This window comes from Myodes glareolus, chromosome X (genome assembly GCF_982192425.1).
Source record: "Myodes glareolus chromosome X, mMyoGla1.1, whole genome shotgun sequence".
Taxonomy (NCBI): domain Eukaryota; kingdom Metazoa; phylum Chordata; class Mammalia; order Rodentia; family Cricetidae; genus Myodes; species Myodes glareolus.
Genome location: NC_142053.1, coordinates 80,739,924 through 80,759,194, shown reverse-complemented (window position 1 = coordinate 80,759,194; position 19,271 = coordinate 80,739,924). Strand labels below are relative to the sequence as shown.

The 19,271-nt window shown below is 41.7% G+C and overlaps 1 long non-coding RNA gene across 1 annotated transcript in view; it reads left to right on the top strand.

Moving 5' to 3' along the window:
• Positions 1–19,271, top strand: part of LOC146889148 (uncharacterized) — a 122,392-nt gene that overhangs the window by 86,807 nt on the left and 16,314 nt on the right. Inside the window, exons 7-9 of the long non-coding RNA XR_015736896.1 lie at positions 7,894–8,164; positions 8,728–8,820; positions 11,656–11,817. This is a non-coding gene — a long non-coding RNA (uncharacterized LOC146889148). The remainder of the gene's footprint in view (positions 1–7,893; positions 8,165–8,727; positions 8,821–11,655; positions 11,818–19,271) is intronic.

The following is a 19,271-nucleotide window of genomic DNA, read 5'->3' as shown; positions in this document are numbered from 1 at the left end:
AGCAAATACAATTGTCCAAGAATTAATATCTAAAAATTATTAGTTTATTGTTTAGTGTAAAAAAAAACATTGATCATGTTCAATTCTCTGCTAAACTATCTCCTAGATTTCATCCTGCTCCTTTTCATTAGATAGCTGCTGCTTTAAATTAAAAGTTTAATATCTTAACTGGCAAAAATGAGAAGATGCAGCTATAAAAAGCATTTTGTTTTTTCATAAAACTGATGTAGAAAAAGTTTTGTACTTCATACACACATTTGCTATAGCTGAATCATAATTAATTTGCTGTATTTGTTAATTATTATATCAACAAGCTGATCTTTACCTGTTGATCTATACTTTACCTGCTTGAGCACCTGTCTGGCAGCTTCTATAAGCTCTCTATTGGAAATTGACTCATTGCTCCCTTTAAGAATTTTACTTTGTAGCTCAAGGTCTCCTATAAGAATATTACAACTAAGGCTTTAAACATTGAATATCTAATTAAAAGCTTGTAAATTATCCTTCTCTTAAGTTGTGAGTCTGCCTAGCTGATAGGAAAATGGAAAAAGAAAGCATATTTAACTAATGAGCCTGGTCTAATTAGACATCAACATGTAGAAGAATAAAAAGATCCATATTTATCTCTATGCACAAAACTAAAATCCAAATGAATCAAAGACTTCAACATAAAACCAACAATATCAAACCTCATAGAAGAAAAATTTAGAATTAACACTTGAATGCACTGGTACAACTTTAACACAGCCTCAGTGGCATACGCATTGAGAGAAACAATAAGTGAGTTCTCCTAAACTGAGAAGCAAAGGACATAGTCAGCAAGACATAATAGCCTATAGAATGGGAAAATATCTTTACTAACCATTAATCCATTTCAAAAACATACAAAGAACTCAGAAAATTAGTCATCAAAAGAACAAATAATTCAATAAGAATATAAGTTACAGACCTAAGCTGAAAACTCTCAATAGATGAACTTAAAATGACTGAAAGACATTCAAAAATGCTCAAACATAACACCCTTAACCTTTAGAGAAATGCAAATCAAAACAACTCTGAGGTTCCATCTTATCCCTGTAAGAATGACCAAGATTAAAAATACTGCTCACAACTTATGTTTAAGAGAAACTCCTCCACTGCTGGTGGAAGTGCAAACTGGCACAGCTGCTTTGGATCCTAGTATGGCGAAGTCTCAGAAAATTAGGTAACAAACTACTTTAAAACTCAGCTATACCTCTTTTGGGCCTACATACAAAAGATGCTCAACTATACCACAAGGACACGTGCTCAACTATGTTCACAGCAGAATTACTTTATCATTACACAGAATCTGAAAACAACCCAAATGTATCTCTTCTACATACATGACAAATGAGATAGCCACAAATAACAAAATATCTTTGAGTAACTCTAATCACACAAATTGAAAAATCTGTATAACAAGAACTTTAAATCTTTGAAGAAAGAAATTTAAGCCATCAGAAAATGGAAAGATCTCCTATTCTCTTGTAAAGATAGCGCCAACATATCAAAATTGACAATCTTACTGAAATCAATCTACAGATTCAATGAAAATGTCCATTAAACTTATAACAAAATTCTTCACAGACTTCGAAAAAACAATCCTCAACTTTATGAGAAAAGACAAAAACTCAGGATAGCCTAAACAGTCTTAAAATCCTGTACAATCAAGGAACTTCTGAATGTATCACAGTCTGACTTTAAATTTCACTACAGAGCCACAGTACTGAAATCAATCCACCTTAGATACGAATTCACCTGCCTACAAAAAGCAGACTTTTGACAAAGAAGCAAAATCATGAAATGGAAAAGAAGCATTTTAACCTGCGTATCTCAAAAGGCACCTTATTTCATTCAAACCTGTCTTTTTTCTTCCAGTTGAAGCTGTGCCGCACAGCAGGGGGTAGGACACATGCTGTCTCCTGTTAGACTGCCTTCCTGAGCTCTGGCGGGCAGATTTTTAACTATCTTTTTATTTTAACTTGCAAATCATAAAATTAGGAGAATTTCTGAATCCTCTCCTCTGTTCTATAGACTGTGTGAGGTTAAATTTGCTGTCTAAACTTACTCTTGCTCCTGCTTGCCTTTTCCCCGCAGGTGAGTTAGGTTAGCTGGCTACTGTGACCACATGGCACCTCAATCTCAGCGGTAACTTGGTGATTCTTGGGCCAAAAGTCATTTTCCTTTACCTTTCCTACCCATTTGGCAAGCAATAAAAGTTGTAGTTCTGCATCTATCACGCTTACAGATGCTCAGTAACTCTGCGATTGTTCCTGCTCCATTCTCACTCCCTTTAGTTACCAACATATATAACTGAATACTTTTTCCTTATCCCATACATCTAAGTTATTTAAAAATTTTTACTCCAGATTTAAATTTTGTCCCGCTTTTCTACATCACTTTAAATTCTGATCTCTATTTCTGAGCGCTCAATACTCACGCATCACCGATTTTTTTCTCATGGGTTCCTCACGTCTGGTTACTTCTTCCTTGCTTTTTGGGGTGCGCAGATCAGCCTCATGTTCTCCTCCATCCTTTCTCCAGTTTCTCTTGGGGTTCAGCGGTCAGCATTCATGGTCTCTCATCTTGTCCTTTCTCCGGCTTCTCACGAAGTTCGGCAGTCAGCACCATGTTCTCTTTCATACTTCTTGTTATTTTTCTGGTTTTTGTCTTGGGGTTCAGTGGTCAGCACCACGTTATCTTTCATCTCGGGGTTCAGTGGTCAGCACCACGTTGTCGGCGCCATTATGTCAGGGCCTGTTTCTAGCCCCAACCATAAATTATTTCTCTAGACCAGACATCAACATAATCTCTCTCTCTTGACCAGAAATAAAGACACAACTCATATGGCTTAATTTGGAGGGAGATTCTCAGTGGTTCCTCATGAAGTCTTGAGTTCACTTCCTGAAGATTTCCTCTCATTTATTCGCCAAACAGCTTTTATACCAACACATAAACTGAGCAGGAAAATACACCAGACCTGTTTCCTAGGTAACCAGGTGAATGGCGTTTTTATCACGTCCACATCTACCTGTCTGTTGTGTATGCTAGCTGTCACGTAGGCTTGAATCAGCATCTCTAAATTACAAAGAAAGGAGCCACAACATCCTGACCTTTTTGTTAGGGCAGTGACAACTTGTCTGCAGGGCTCCGTGACCTCAGGTGGGGCCTATGGCTTCAGAGCCTGGCTGCCATACCATATAGAAATATGGGCCTACAAGGAGAAATATTAACAGAACATTTTGCCCACTTGGAGGCTGCCACACCCATGTGGCTCTGCCAGAGGGAAAGGCTGCATCCAGGAACTTTGGTAACAAAAGTAATCTTGCCACATGAGAAGGACCCCACCCTTCTGTGTCCAGTCGATACTGATAGCCTAGGTGTTATGGATTTGCTGTGGGTCCCAACAAACCAAGGTGGCTGATCCCCTGGGCGTCCCCGGTGGCTAGCCATATGGGCGGCAGGTGGGCAGTGGGCAGACAGGTGTCACATCCATTTTGTTAGCAATGAAGACGCAACACCGGACTCTTCTTAACTGCAGTTTTATTCAGAATCTTTTCACCCTCTCCCTATCTCTCGTTACCTCTTGCTCCTTCTCAACCTCCCACCCCAGGGAAAAGCCAGTCTACAGCTTAAATAACCTCTGGGTAGCCAACCCCAGCAAGCCACATGGGACACGCAGATAGGTCCAGAAATGCGGAGGCAAGCCAGATCTTTAGCGTTAGCCATATATGGAGTTTAAGCACCTGAGAGCATTCACTGTTGGAAAGGTGGAAGGCGGGAATCAGCGCCACCTGTAAGGCGTGGCATCACACGGCTCTCTACAGTTCCCCCTTTTTGTTTTAGATGAAACAGGCAAGAGTAGAGGCCTGATCTCTGAATATAGAATGACATTGGGACCTGAAGAGTATCAGACCAGTCCGATACCTTTTTTCAGAGGTGGGATCTAGGGTATCAACCCACATGCAATCAGGCATGCTCTTCTCTGGGCCCAAAGTGGTTGACCCTGAGTGCAGTGCTTAGCCTTGCGTCCTGAGTGTGACAATTCCATGGTTGTTAACCATACATAGTGGGACTATCCTGCTTCCATAACTGTAAAGGCTTTAGTGATCATGGCTGCATTGTGTTGTTAAGGAAACCTGATCTTTCATATACACCACAGGCAAGCCAGGGAGACCAACACCAAGAGATCTGCTAACATTCCCAAACCGACCCACTCTTTTAGATGATTTATGGTGGCAGTAGTCCATGATGACAATCCTGTGGTTAATTCTGCATTCACTCCGATAGAGTCTACCGTGACGATGATCACCGTCAGCTGTTCCATCACGGCATCAAATTCTCCAGTTCAATTACCTAAAAAATAACTAGACAACTGTTTAGACAAATTTACAGCACGAGTAAAGTTCTCATATTGTATGCTAGTTTTTTCCATGTAATGGGAATTCCTTCCCCAGCGGCCCCTAAGAAAAACCCAGCCCCTGCCTCGAAGGGCGTTGCTGTACAGACATAAGGTCTTTCTGGCCCTGCAGTCTTTTTCCAATCTGAAGCTTGGATGATATCCCATCTTTGTCATCATTTGTTGTGAAGCTGGAGAATACTCATTACTGAGTCTAAATCCCATGTCTTTCAAGAGATCCCTCCCCCACAGAGAAATGGGTAGCTCTAGGACATAAGGTTGAATACTCCCCGAACGGCCTTCATCATCGCTCCACTGTAAACTGTCTAGTGCAAACTGTCTAGCACTTATATCTGGGGCTCTTGCAAAACCTAGGCCTTGTAAGGGTTGAGAGGAAGCCTGAATTGGCCATCCTGATGGCCAATCCTTCTTGGCTATAATGCTTTTGTCAGCACCTGTATCCAACAGACCAAGAATGCATTTTCCGTCTACCTTAAGTGTCAAAACTGGCCGTTGGTCCAAGTCAAGGGACAAAAAGGTTAAGTCTGTGCCTGAGGAGCCAAAACCTCTATCTCCCCTTTCTACAGGACAGGCTTCAAACCGCTCATGAAGACTGGGAAGGAGTATGAGTTGAGCAATTCTATCTCTAGGAGAAATTGCAGAAATGCCTTTAGGTGATTCTACCATAATTTTAACTATTCCAGTATAACCTGGATCTATAACCCCAGGATGAACTTTTAGACCCCTCAATGTTGTGGAAGACCTTCCTATAACTAACTCTACTGTTCCTGGATCCAGAGGCCCCTTAAAGTCTGATTCCACAAGCTGAACTCCCATTCTGGGAGTCAATACGAGTCTGCTGGTGGCACGGAGGTCCAATCCTGCTGAACCTGCAGTGGCTCTCCATGGTCTCTCAGATGTCTGAGAGTTGGCCACGCCTTCTGACACGTGTCCTCGTTCTGACTCACAACTGCCCCATATATTTGTGGGCCCTGAGGGCGGGGGTCCCGCCACCCGTTTTTTGGGCGGGAGCTTACAGGTGTCTGAGGCAAAAATTGGTCATTCATATCCCTTACAGATTGATATTCATTCGCCCAATGCTTCCCCCTTTTACAACTTGGACATACATTTGACCGAGTTAAACGCTGGCCACCAGGCCTTTGAAGATCATCTTCTCTTTCTGGACACTGCCGTTTTAAATGTCCCACTTTACCACACTTAAAGCAGGCACCTGAAGTTGCCTTTTTTCCTTGTGTTAGGTGAACCACAGCTTCCACTAGGCCTGCATTAGTAAGCGGCCCTCCCAACTCTCTACAAACTTTCATCCATTACTCAAGGCCTCGACTTTTAAAAGGGGTTATAGCATTTCTACATTCCTTCGTGCATTGTTCGTATATTAGCTGTTTTATCAGTGGCATAGCTTGATCTGGATCCCTGAAAAGCCTGCCTGCCGCTTCAACCATGCGAGTAACAAAATCTGAGAATGTTTCAGTGGGACCCTGCAGAATCTTAGTAAGATTACCACTCACTTCCCCCTGGTTGGGCAAAGCTTTCCAAGCCTTAATTCCAATTTTATTAACCTGTTCAAAGACTTGAATTGGGTACCCAGTCTGCTGATTTGCAAAACAACCCTGACCAAGTAGCATATCCCTATCCCAGGCATGATTTCCTGCTGCTTGATTGGCCGCCGCTTCCTCGTTTGCAAATTCTATCAAAAAAGCTTTCCATTCTAAATATTGCCCTGGGCTTAAACATGCACGTGCAAGTCCGCTCCACTCACTGGGTGTCATGCAATACCGGTTAAGGGCTTCCACCTGTGCCACCATGAAAGAAACACGAGTTCCATATGTTCTTACAGATTCAGCCAGAGATTTAATAATCTTCAAATCTAAAGGTTCCTCATGTCTGTTCCCCTGTGAATCCTGAAACACTGGATAAGCCAATTGTAATTCTGCCCTTACTGTATTCCAGACTCCTGGGCAAAAAGAACGCCCTGAGCTGCCATTCCCTTCATTCGCATAAAGAGGGGGTGCTGATGGCCTAGCTTGACATGAGGAAGGCTTGCAGCATTCCTCTCTCTTAGGGTCCCATTTCACTCTCCTCTTTTCTCTCTTTCTTGTTTTTGCTCTTTTCATCTGCTCTACAAATGCTTGTAGTTCTTCCTCCGAATCCACAGACTCTGAATTCTCTATGTCCTCCTCACTGTCCGTTTGTTCCGACCTCTCCTCCTGAAATATCTTTAAAGCAGCCTGTCTATTCTTCATTGCCTCATTATATTGTTGGTCCTCATGACAGCCTCTAATTAGTTTCCACACTGAATGCAGCAACTCATTTAGAGCCGAAAAAATTGAGTGTGATTGAGATGCACCCATAGCCAACTATTAATGTTTTCTTTTTAAACTTTAACTTTTGGATTGATAGTTTATGGCACTCGCTCTTGCTTTCGGTTTAACAGCTTGCGGCACCACTTTCACTTTCGGTTTTACAGCTTTGCTAGCCCTCCTAATTTATCCTAACTTATTCTAACTTATCCTATCTTTCCTAACTTATCCTACTTTTACTCTTTGCTCTCTGGGGAGAAGGGCCCTGAGTTCTCATAGCATTACTCGCAAAAGAACCTTGAGCTGAGAAAAGTCACAGTGACTGAAGTGGCTAAACCCAACAGCTAGCAACAGCCAGGCAGCATATACAGTGGTCACTTCCACTAACACAGTTGAAGCCAATGGGAACCTCCTCACAAAAGGCCGAATTAATTGCCTTGACTAAGGCACTCCAAATAGCCAAGGGCCAATGGGCTAATATCCATACTGACTCTAAGTATGCCTTCTTAATAGCCCTTACTCATTCTGCACTCTGGAAGGAAAGGGGCTCCCTTACTACCAAGGGTACTTCCATGGTTAACAGACCCCTTATAGCCAACCTTTTGGAAGCCCTTCAGCTCCCTGCAGCTGTCGGGAACACCAATCCTCCAAGGACCCAGTGGCCTTAAGCAATGTCAAGGCTGACTCAGTGGCCCAGGGACTGGCCTCCAGCTCCTCTGATTCCACAGAACATATTTAGTTCTTAACTCCCTCCTATCAGCCCTGTTACCAATCAAAAGAGAGGGACGAGCTCATAGAAAGGGGGGCACAAAAACAAAGGATGGATGGTTCTATTTAAATAACCGTCTCATCCTTCCTCATGACCACACATTGTTAATCATTTCAGACATCTACCAGACCTTACACATAGACCCCAAAGCTTTGTTCCTCTTCCTTGAGCCTTCTTTGACCCCACCCATCTCCAAGATCATATTTCACAGGATCACTCCTGCTGCCAGGTTGCCCATGCCAATCCACAGGGGGCTCTTCACATACGTCAGTCTCTACATCAGCTTTGTAGGGCAAAGATTGGCGGGTTGATTTCACCTATATGCATCCTCATAAAAAAAAAAAAACTCCATTATCTCTTAACATTTGTGGACACTTTTACAGGATGGATAGAAGCATTTCCGGCCTCCAGGGAAACAGCAGATGTGGTGACTCAGATACTCCTGGACCATGTCATTCCTCGGTTTGGCATCCCATGGACCATCCAGATGGACAATGGGTCAGCCTTCACTTCCAGGGTCATGGAGCTTGTGCCAGATGCTTTCAACATCTCCTGGAAATTCCACATCCCCTACCATCCACAATCCTTGGGAAAGGTGGAGAGGGCCAATGGACTCATGAAACAACAGCTAACCAAGCTCTCCATTGAACTCAGGTTATCTTGGCCCTTCCTTCCCCCATTTCCCTTACTTGCCTCAGGGCCACCCCACATTCCTCTATGGGCCTGAGCCCTTTCAAGCTCCTTTATGGCAGGCCCTTTCTCCTCAACCATCACCTCCCAGCCCAAACTCCTCCACTGGTGGGGTATCTACTCTACCTCTCCCTTCTGAGGTCCATTCTCCATTCACATGCTGACAGTTGTCTCTCTATCCCCACACCAGTGAACCCTAATGCCCTAAACCTGCTCCACTCTCCCCAGGGGACAGAGTACTCCTCAAACAGCTAATTCCTAGGTCTCTTGAACCTTGATGAACAGGACCTCACATGGTAATCCTCACCACCCCCTTGGCTGTCAAGCTCCTGGGACATCCATGCTGGTACCATCTCTCCAGGCTCAAGCGAGAACCTACTCAGGACACTTGGTCTGTCCAGCAGTTAGGACCTTCCACCCTCGGGTTTTCCAGGATGCCACAATGAAAGGCCTATCTATCCTCATGCTGACACATTCATCTTTGGCGATACAAACAAGATGGGTAATAACGATATTTTTTCTCCTAGTCACCTGCCTTCTCATCTCCCTCAAGAAACAGAAGCCTGGTGTCTCTGGGATGAGAGTAAACGGGATGCCTCTTCAGCCACACCTTTTGCTGAGTATGAACCCACCAACACCCAGATCTCCCCTCCCCCACATCACCCCATGCCTGCAGGAAGTAGCCAGACTTGAGCAGATACCCCTTTATCCAAAGAGAGCCTAAAATGTTGCTCATAAGTATCACCTCAGCTTCCTGTCACCCCTTATACAAAGAATCTGGAATGCAAATCCCAGCTCCAGTCTCCATCTTTGAAAGACCCCTTGCTTAAGCCCCGTCAAACCTTGACCCCTCCCCAGGAAAGGTCAAGACCACTCCCACAGTATATTTAAAATAAATATGTGGTCTTCCTTCTTCCTCTTCGGTTTATGTATTGGCTTTTCATTCCCCCGTTGAGCCACCTGAGAGCACAGGCATCCAATTAAACTGAGATATCTTTTAATTTGGTCTGATTCAGTCTGATTATGGTAATTTATGTCGGCAGAGAGGCTTGTTTTTAGGAATATTCCTAACAATCTCTTCTTCTGTGACGTTTCCTGAGGGTCTTCAGGGTCTTTGATGTAGACTGGGGCTGGGATCCTTAGGATCCATTGATCTGTGCATTGTGTTAGATTGTGAGTTTTTATGATGATCTCCATTTGTTGTGTATTGTTTTGGGAATAACTTGGACTACTCTGACCAACCAGTAGAAAGGGGGTTTTCTTATGCCTGGTACTGGTAATTTGGTTCATCTCTAGTTCTTGCAGGGAACATTTTCAGCCCAAGTAACATACCTTTATTTACATATGTGTATATACATGCACTTACATCTATCATATATATTTTTAAGTGAATATAAAATAATATGATTCCTTGAGGCTTTATCAAAAAAACTTGGTCTGATCTGTCCCTTTTCCCTCCTTTTTCTTTTACATTGGCAACCCTCCACCCTTCACAATTGGACACTTCACCTAGGTTTCCATTTCCCACTTCAAATCACCTGTATTCTGCCATTCTCCTCTAAAACTCCCATGCTTCTTTTGTAATTTGCTGATTTATATAGTTACTCCATGTTATAACTCAAATCTGAAGATTTGGAGCTAGGAATCACAGAGAGACAACACGCAGCATTTGTCTCTGTGTCTTGAGTATCTCATTTAATATAGTCTTTTCTAGTTCTGTACATTTACCTGAAAATTTAATGATTTAATTTTTCTTCACAGATAAATAATATCCCACTGTGTATATGTACCACATTTTCATCAGTTGAAGGACATCAGGTTGCTTCCATTTCCATTGCATAGAGTAGCAATGAACAGGCTGAGCAAGTATCTGTGGAATAGACCAGTGTGTTGAGCCTTGGACATAGTCCAAGAAGTAATATAGCTGGATCATTTGGTAAATTTAGTTTAGTTTTTTTGATACTTTTCATACTGAATTTATGGAGTGGCTGTACAATTTTACAAACCTACTAATGGTAAATGAGAGTTCCTCTTTTCCCCAAACCAGAATTTCCTGTCAGGTGTTTTGTTGATCTTAGTTATTCTGATAGGGTGAGATGAAATCTCAGAACTGTCTTAGTATTTCCCTAACTTCTAAGAATGATAAAAACTTTTGGAGTTATTTCTCAACCATTTTTATTTGTTCTATTAAGAACTCTGTTTAGATCCAGTACTGACTAGTTTTTGGACAACTTGATACAAACTAGAGTCCTTTTAGAAGAGGGAACCTCAATGGGAAATATTCCTCCACCCAATTTGCATGTAGTCAAACCTGTAGTGCATTTTCCTGATTGATGATTGATATGGGAGGTCCCAGCTCACTGTGATGGTGCCACTCATGGCAGTGGCCATGTCAGAGGAGCAGTAGGTGGCAATTGAAGTTCAAGGTGTCAGCCCACCAGGAGGAAACCTCCTGATGGATGAATCTCAGTTAGGAAAGGCCCCGAGACCCCAGACCCCAGAACGTCTTTTGCTTCTGCTGTGCCTTTACACTGCTACTGGTATCTTTCTCTGGTATCTGACATGGTTGAATGGGTTTGGGGAGATTCTCACTGCCTGTAATGTAATACGTTTATCTCCTGGAAACATACTGGGCATTTTTACCTCTGAATTATTATAAGGATGATTCCTCCCTAAGCTGTACTATCTAATTCATAATAAAAATGTTAGCTTACACAGAGTTTTGAAGAATAAAAGTAGCCTTAAGATGAAAAACCCCAGAAAGCAATCTAAAGTTCACAAGAACACATAGTTGAAGTAAAAAATAAAAAGCAGCCCAACTCCTGCTTGTTGTGAACTATTATTTTAAGGTATAGTACATTTCTTCCTACTGCTTTTGTTCACAATGCAAAAACATGTTCATTTGTTTGATTAAATAAAATTAACCCGTGGTCAGGAGACTGAGTCAGAAACTAGCTGATAGGAAGTGGTAGGGAGGAATCAGGTATAGAGAGTGTCCTGAAGTGGGAGCTGAGCAGAAAGTTTTGGGGGGCTTTCTGGAGACGTGAACAAGGAGAGAAGGTTAGCTACTTGCAATTCAGCCTCTCTGAGCTAACATAATCTCACCTTAACCTTTGAATCCTGAGTTCTGGAGAGGGATAATAGATCTAAATAAAGTTTCACTTAGTGGTTTTGAGAGGGCCGGCGAATGAGGGAACAGAATCCCCACCAGCTGCAGCCCTGCTGGTAGCATCAGAGTTACAGTTGTTGATTAGGACAGCAGTGCCTCAGGGACAGTCACTGAACTGAGTGGGAAAAAAATCAGCTACTAAACTAGTAAGTTGGTTGATGATCAGCTGTAAGGTAGAATGTATAGTCATTGGTCTTTGAGGGAAATACTCTATACCTATCTACTAGGTCCATTTAATGTATGTATCATTTAATTCTGATATCTTTCTGCTTATTTTTTTGTACAGATGATTTTAAGGAGTTGGAACCCACTCCCAACCCTCGGAGTTAGTACAGGACACACGCAGACACCAAGTTCTCAACACAAAGGACATTTATTACCTGGAGTGGCAAGTTGGGTGTGGACACTGCTTCTGGATTGGGCAGACAGCATGAAGCAGTAGCAACAGGTGGGTTTTGGTTTTTGTTTGCTTTGTTTTGTTTTTCAGTAGTGGGTTTCTAAGGAGACAAAGAGGGAGTCCTTCATTCCCACCTTTTTGTTTTATTATTGGGTTGTTAGGTATTGGGTAATTGGGCATCATTCTTTCTGGCTCCTTCCTGTTGATATTGAGGTATTGTTAGAGATCCAAGGAAGCTGGAATGTAGGTTAAGGTCGGGAATAGCAGGCTGTGTCAATGTCTAGGCTCTGTGGGACCATCTGGGGCTAGAGAAGTGCAGGCAGCATTGGAGCAGTTTGTAAAGATGAACCACATAGGACTAGTTGTTTGGAACTGTCTAGGATGCAGATTCTGAGGGAAAATCTGGGGCTGTCAAGTTTCTGTAGCAGTCTGTAGTTGATTTGAAGTATGTTGGGATTAATAGTGTTGGCATTCAGGCATTTCCATCAGAAACCAAGTGATCAGAAACAGAGACCAAGTGACAACAGGACACATTATGATCAACCACCCCTGTGACACTGTTGCTACTGCTGCCACAAAGCACACACTCTATGTGCATGTGTTATATCCTCTTAAAAGCAAGTGCCATATATCCCTGCTCTCTTTTCCTTCCACTCTCACTCAGAGGCAACCTGTGCACCAACCCCAATAAACCTCTCACATGAGATTTGTATGTATGTATGTATATACATATACACCTCTCGCATGAGATCTGTATATGTACGTGTGTGTGTGTGTGTGTGTGTGTGTGTGTGTGTGTGTGTCTGTGTGTAAAAGCTGCACCTCAATGTTTTTATACTCAGAAATGTACCTGGCTCTGCCAGTTAGACTTTGTTAATTTAAGAGTCACCCAGGTGATAGTGGTTATAAAGACATAAAGGGATCATGGGAAACAGCTGAGGCTTACAAATGTATGGCAGGACTAGAGTCCCAAAGAATGTACAGTTACAACAATGGGCCTTAACAGTTTTAGAAATGCCAGTGAGTGCCAGGTGATAGTCACCAGAAGTACCAGCTACCGTGAAATGGAGCAGTTTGAGATCTAAAAGACAGGCTATGTATATGTTATCGAGGGTTGGACCAAGGAAGTACTTTATTTTTGATATTGCAGAAAGACATTTAAGAGATTTTTATGTTTTAGAAAAAAATTTTAAAATAATTTTTAAGGCTTTGGAACACTTGTGCTTATAAAATGTTTTATATTGTTAATACTTGAACTTAAAATAAAAGGCTAAAAATTAGGGTCAGAGCCATAAGCACCAAAAGCTAATCAAAAATAAAAATGCTGATTTCTTGTGATGCAGAAGACAATGACCTAAGCAGCTTGATAGAGGGCTTGGAACAGCATCCAGGCCTATGGATCTCCATCTTTTGGGGATTGTTGTACAGGGGTAGTCTAGGACCACAGCATGTCAGATGTTTAAGTTAAAATTCACAACATAGGCAAAACTGCAGTAATAAAATAACAATGGAAAAATTTTGTAATGGGGGATCACTATAATATGAAAAACTATATTAAAAGGTCAAAGCATTAAAAATATTAACTAATGGTTTAAAAATGTATTTTCTTGTTCAAGGTCTATTCAGGCTTAAAAATGTGTGTTTAGCTTCCTTGTCTTTGCTAACTTTGTTGGATTTAAGCTATTTAGATACACTGAGTCATAAATTTTTGTATTAATACTAAGAGGTTTGGTCCTCTTCTGGGGAAAGAATGTTTCTATGTCAATCAATCTGGGGTAAATTAGAGATTCAATGGCCTTGTTAAGAATTAAATTAACAGTAAAAAGTTAAACGTTCATGCCGAAGTTGGATGGTATAAAACTTGTTCATCTGGTCTCCTTGGTTAACCACCTTACTTTCATCGATCAGTCCCTGCCTTATCAACAGACTGATGGCTTTTGTTTGAGAACTGGTCAATACTATTTGACTGATGGTATTGAGGTCCCAGTATCACCTCCTTGAGCCCATGGACAGATAAGACCCATGATTGAGTCCTGTCACCAGTACATGTGAAGGGGAAAAAAATATAGGGCCCAGGGCAGCTTTCCTAGGGCAACTTGGTACAGCCTGCCAAGATGAGTTTTATAGATCAACAGGAAGGTACACCTGAGTCTCAGTTTGCCCTAGGGCAATGCTAGCTCTTAGATTCCCTCCTATTCCCATTTCACCCTGGGACCTGTTCCTTGCCTTCGCAGAAGACAGTATTAACAGCTAGATACAAACTTGTTCTGTTTTTACCCTCGGAATGACTAATTCAGTTCCTTTATTAGCTTCAATTCAAAATCATTACAAAATATAAAGTTCTAGTCTTATAAGAGCTGCTGACTTCTTATAGACTGTTAGGAAATACAAGTTAGTCATCCTTAAAGTACTGATATAATTAATTACAGGAATAAGCCTTATTTAGTTCCCTATATATGTTTTCAAAGTTAAATTTAAAACAAGTAACTAAAAACAAAGTTTGTCTAATCAGATATACCTTGGCAGCCCTCATACTTCAGAAATATGCAGAATATGGCATTTAAAATAATGATTTTAAAACTTATTATATTAAACAGAGACTCAGAGATCCTAGCAGTAACCCAGGGTCTCCAAAAAGGATTATGGGATACCATGATGTCTCCATCCGGATTATAATGATGCTGACCACTGGGCGAGGTGCCCCAGTGTAACACCTGCTGCCAGGACCTGGTCCAGACTGTGGACAAACAGAAGGACATTAAAAAATTGATTACACTACTTTTGCCTAGACAAAATAAGGTCAGTCTTTTCCATGTCCCTCTTCCACAGGAAAAAAAATCACCTTATGGGCCTGGTTAAGACAGTAAGACTGCTGTTCTGGATATTTCTGCCTCCAAGGCTATGGACACCTGGGTATGACTAACTGTATATGGACTCTGGTCCCTGTCAATTTTAATAGATTTAGAAACTACTTGGTCAGTACTCAGATATACTTGATTTATCCTTCTGGGATATCTGATAGTATTGATGGCTAGGGCAGTTATAATGTCAGTTTAGTAGCAAAAGGTATCCAGATCCTTCCACAAAGACAGCTTGTTAGCTCATTCTAGAGCTACTAGGTCTCTTAAAAATGTTTTAATGTCTGAAGATATAAAAGTTAATAAGCTTTGAGGGTCCAAAAAATGACTTAAGATGTAAGTGCAGGTTAAGATATGGAAAAAGTTTCTGATTTCTTCCCTCCTCTATTGTATAGTTCTGATAAGCTGATAGAGCAATGACTACTTACTGTTTGGGTCACAAGCTCAAGATTTTAGATTTATTCTCATTGCCATTTAAATATGAACTGCAAGGTGTTTCTCATCAGGCCAATTGCATCTCTGTCCAAACCACACATGGTTCTCTGCACAGCAGAAAAATATACATGCTTCTAACCAAAATCTGTAGTTTTTGCTAGCACTCAAAGGTATGAGTCTGTTCCTTCGGTTTACGGATACTCGTTATCTGCTCTTTCTCTACAATATGGATTTTTCTTTAAGTACATAAATTTTGACTTCTGTTCCTAGTTTAAACTTATCTCAGTAGGCTTCCACTTAGGTGGCAGATGCATCTAAGCATCAGTTGTTGACTACAACCTGCCCTGAATGGCGGTGAGCCCTGGACTTCCTAAAAGCTAATGTGGACCAGTCCAGCTGATATGAACGCTCCCTGTTCCTTCAACAGAGTCTGATGAGTGCCCCATTGCCTGAATTTCCTCCCTACCTTTGGCTAGCCTTTCAACCTGAGTGGGCCCTGATGACAACACCCCAATATCTGCTTAAAGTAGTTGCAGAAAGGAACACACCGTCCCATGCTCGCTGCCCAGAATAGGTTATAAGGCTGAAGACAGGGGGGAGCTCCCTGGCATGGGGGACAAGATAACTACTTATAGTGCCTGTTGATATACTAAAAATAGGTCCAGAGTTGTCAGTTAATAAATTTATTAACTAAAGTAGATGTTAGGTCCCAATAATACCTCCTTAAAGCCATGACCAAGCAGCAGGACCTTGGGTCCTGTCATAGGTGCTTGTGAGAGGGAAATGTAGGAGCCAGCCATGATAAGCTAAATAGAAACAGTCCACTCAAAGGAAGTTCCTTTTTTTGTAGTCACAAATTCTAAAATTTACTGAACACTTTTAAAAATAATAATATTCTCCTGTGTATCATTATCACAGCAATTAAATAAGTTTCATATCAAGGTATAGATTCAATTTAATTTGGGTCATTTCTATGAAATTATTTTTATAACAAAATATACCATAAACTTAAAATATCTTTGAGTAAATTGTTTTGGTTTTTTAATCAGGTAAATGGATAGAGGTAACCCAGACCCAGAAAGACAATTATCATATGTACTCACTCATAAGTGATTTTAAAACATAAAGCAAAGAAAACCAGCCTACAAATCACAATCCCAGAGAACCTAGACAACAAAAAGGACCCTGAGAGATTTACATGGATCTAATCTACAAGAGAAATAGAAAAAGGCAAGATCTCCTGAGTAAATTGGGAGCATGGGGACCATGGGAGAGGGTTGAAGCAGAGAGGAGAGGAAGTGAGGGGAGCAGAGAAAAATGTATAATCCAAAGGAATTTCTTAACTTCCAACCATTATCACCTGCCAGTGTAGGACTCAGCCATCAATAAATTTAACTGAGGCCTGAGTCTCAGTAGTTTACCCTGAAGCAATACCTGATTGTAGGAAGAACCAAGAACTGAGATTACCTGAGCACCACCCAAGAACAGACCATCCAAAGAAAATACCCAAAGTTCCAACCATTGTAGATTGGATCACCTGCCAGCACACACTCACCAGGATACCCCTAGACAAATGTCAGCCAATCAGGGGTCCTGAACCTTAAAAATCCCTCACTCCCACCTTTACTACTATAAAAATCCAACTCTAACTGAGCTCGGGGCTCTCCGATTATTCCAATATGTTGGACACACGGAGACCGAGTTTACAAACTTGTATAAAATAATAAAGGCTCTTTTCTTTCACATACGGGACTCGGTCTCCTTGTTGGTTTTTAGGGGACTTCGCAGATCTGGGCATAACAATAACTTAGTGAGATAGGGAAAGGTAAGGGGTCATATAAAGGAGGTTGGGTTAGTTCACTGACATACATTGTAGAATTGGGGGTATATTCTGTCAAAAGTCTTATCTGCTGTGGTGAGAGTCAGGTGTGTTTGGAGACACGATAGAAGCAATTTAGTATTAGAGTAAATATTTGATGTGATTAACGAATACTGTCCTGTGTTGAAGGAGGGCTAGATATTTTGTTATCTGAGTTATGTAGTAGGTTGAGTTATGTAGTAGAGTTGAGTTGGAAGGGATGGAAGGGCAGCTTGATGGGCTCCCATGTTGGTGCAATTATTGCCTTTATTGACAAAGGAGGGATCAGTCTGATGTGCTTTGTAATGAATCAAGCCCATTTGAGAGGGTGGAGGAGAGGCTTTGAGGAGGTTATGGGTATTTGAAGAGTTGATAATTGAATTATATTTTGTGTCTGTAAATCCTCATTCCTTCCAAATGGCTGAATGTGTTAGGAAGATATGGAAAGCGTATTTGGAGTCCGTAAACATCATTAATGATGTATTTTCAGTGATTTGAAAGACTCTGGTGAGGGCTAGTAATTCTGCCTGTTGATTGGTGTGGGGGTGGTAAGGAGGTCCCATTGATGATGGCATCATCTGAGACTACTGCATATCCTGCAACATGGTGATCATCTGACAGGAAAGAGCTGCCATCTGTATAAAAAGTGTAGGCAGAAGTAGCTAGAGGACCCTCTTATATGTGAGAGGGATGAACAGGTCTTCAAGAGTCTCTGAACAGGAGTGAAGAGGGTCTGAAGAATGTTGGGGTAAAGGGTTAAATTGCAGGGATTGAGGGGAGGGCAGGTAAGACATGTGAGTGATGAGGTTTTGATAAGAGAAATTCGTAGAATCTAGAATCTGAGACAGTGTGAGGGATTGGGGTTGAGAGGAGGGGGGAATAGATTGTGGGGGGATCCCAGAGTTAAATGTTTTACATTTAGAGATGAGCATAGAAGCTGTAGCAAGAGTTTGTAGACAGAGAGGCCAACCATAGATAGTGTCTAAAGTTTTGGAGAGGTAAGTGAACAAGGAGGGTCAAAGGTCAAGATGGAGAGAATGGATTCCTTTTGCTACTGGTGGCCAGGAATTAGAGTTGATAGCTGAGGGTGCCCCCAGGGATCTCAAGTGGACAGGAGAGGGGTCTCTGGAAGGGAGAGATCATCACCCAACCCCCTACCAAGAGAGGAACAGGATTTTCAGAAGATTAGGAACAGGTGCCAGATTCCAGCAGAGAGGTCACCAAAAGCAAAAGGAAAACAAGCTGAACTGAATGGAATGTACCTGATAGCTAGCTGTCTAAGGAAGCTCGCTATGGCCACTGAAGGCTGGGGCAGGGTACATTCTCCCCTCCCCCAAGACAGAGGGGGGTGGTGCCAGACACTCAATGGTCATCACTCAGTGTCTCAGGGAATGTTTAGGACAGGAAAAATCACCGATTAGACACTGCTGGGTGAAGTGAACAGGCACTGGCTAGTCAGGAAAGTGGAAGAACTGGCTTGGGGGTCCTATAGACAGATCTGAGTCATGGTCCAAGTCACAGCAGCAATATAGGGGGTTGGAACAGCCCTCCCTCTCCCCAACAGAGCAGGATACACCCAGACACCAAGTTCTCAGCGTGAAGGAGATTTATTATGCAGAGGGGCAAGTAGTGGGGAGCCTGCCTCTGGATCCCGTAAAGTCAGACCACAAGCAGTAACAGCAACTGATGTTTTTACAGTAGTGGGATTTTAAAGAGATCGGGACGGGGGTCATCTGTGCAAGGTGGGTTGGAAAGTCTCAATTGAGCATGTTAACCAAATAATGAATTTTGATTGTTGGACCTTGGTGTTTAGTCTCAGGAATGAGTCAGTGGCCAGATAAGGAATAGACCTTGGGGACTAGTTTTAGGAATGTAATCTAATGGTTAGGAAGGGAGAGAACAGAGTAAAAGTCAAAACCTGTCAGTGCAATGTTAGCCATCCTTGAGCCTATTAGAGATCCCTTAGTGACCTGTATATTAGACAAAGTAGGTGTATTGAACTCACTTGCTATTAGTGGGCTGATGTTTATCTGTGTCTTTAATTCCAGTAGTATACTTTTCAGATATAGTGTGCACTATAGTTTGGTACATAAATGTTTAGGATTGTAGTGTCTTCATGGCTAGTTGTTCGCTTGATTATAATGAAGTGTTATTCTTTATTTCTTCTGATTATTTCGACCCTGAGGTCTGTTTTATCAGATATTAGAATAACAATGACTGCTTGCTTCCAAGTCCATTTTGAGTGAAGTACTTTTTCAAACATCCTTTCACTCTAAGGAAGTGCTTATCTTTAAAGGTAAGAGGAGTTTCTTGTAGACGAGAGATAGATGGATTTTTTCTTGATCAATTAAACT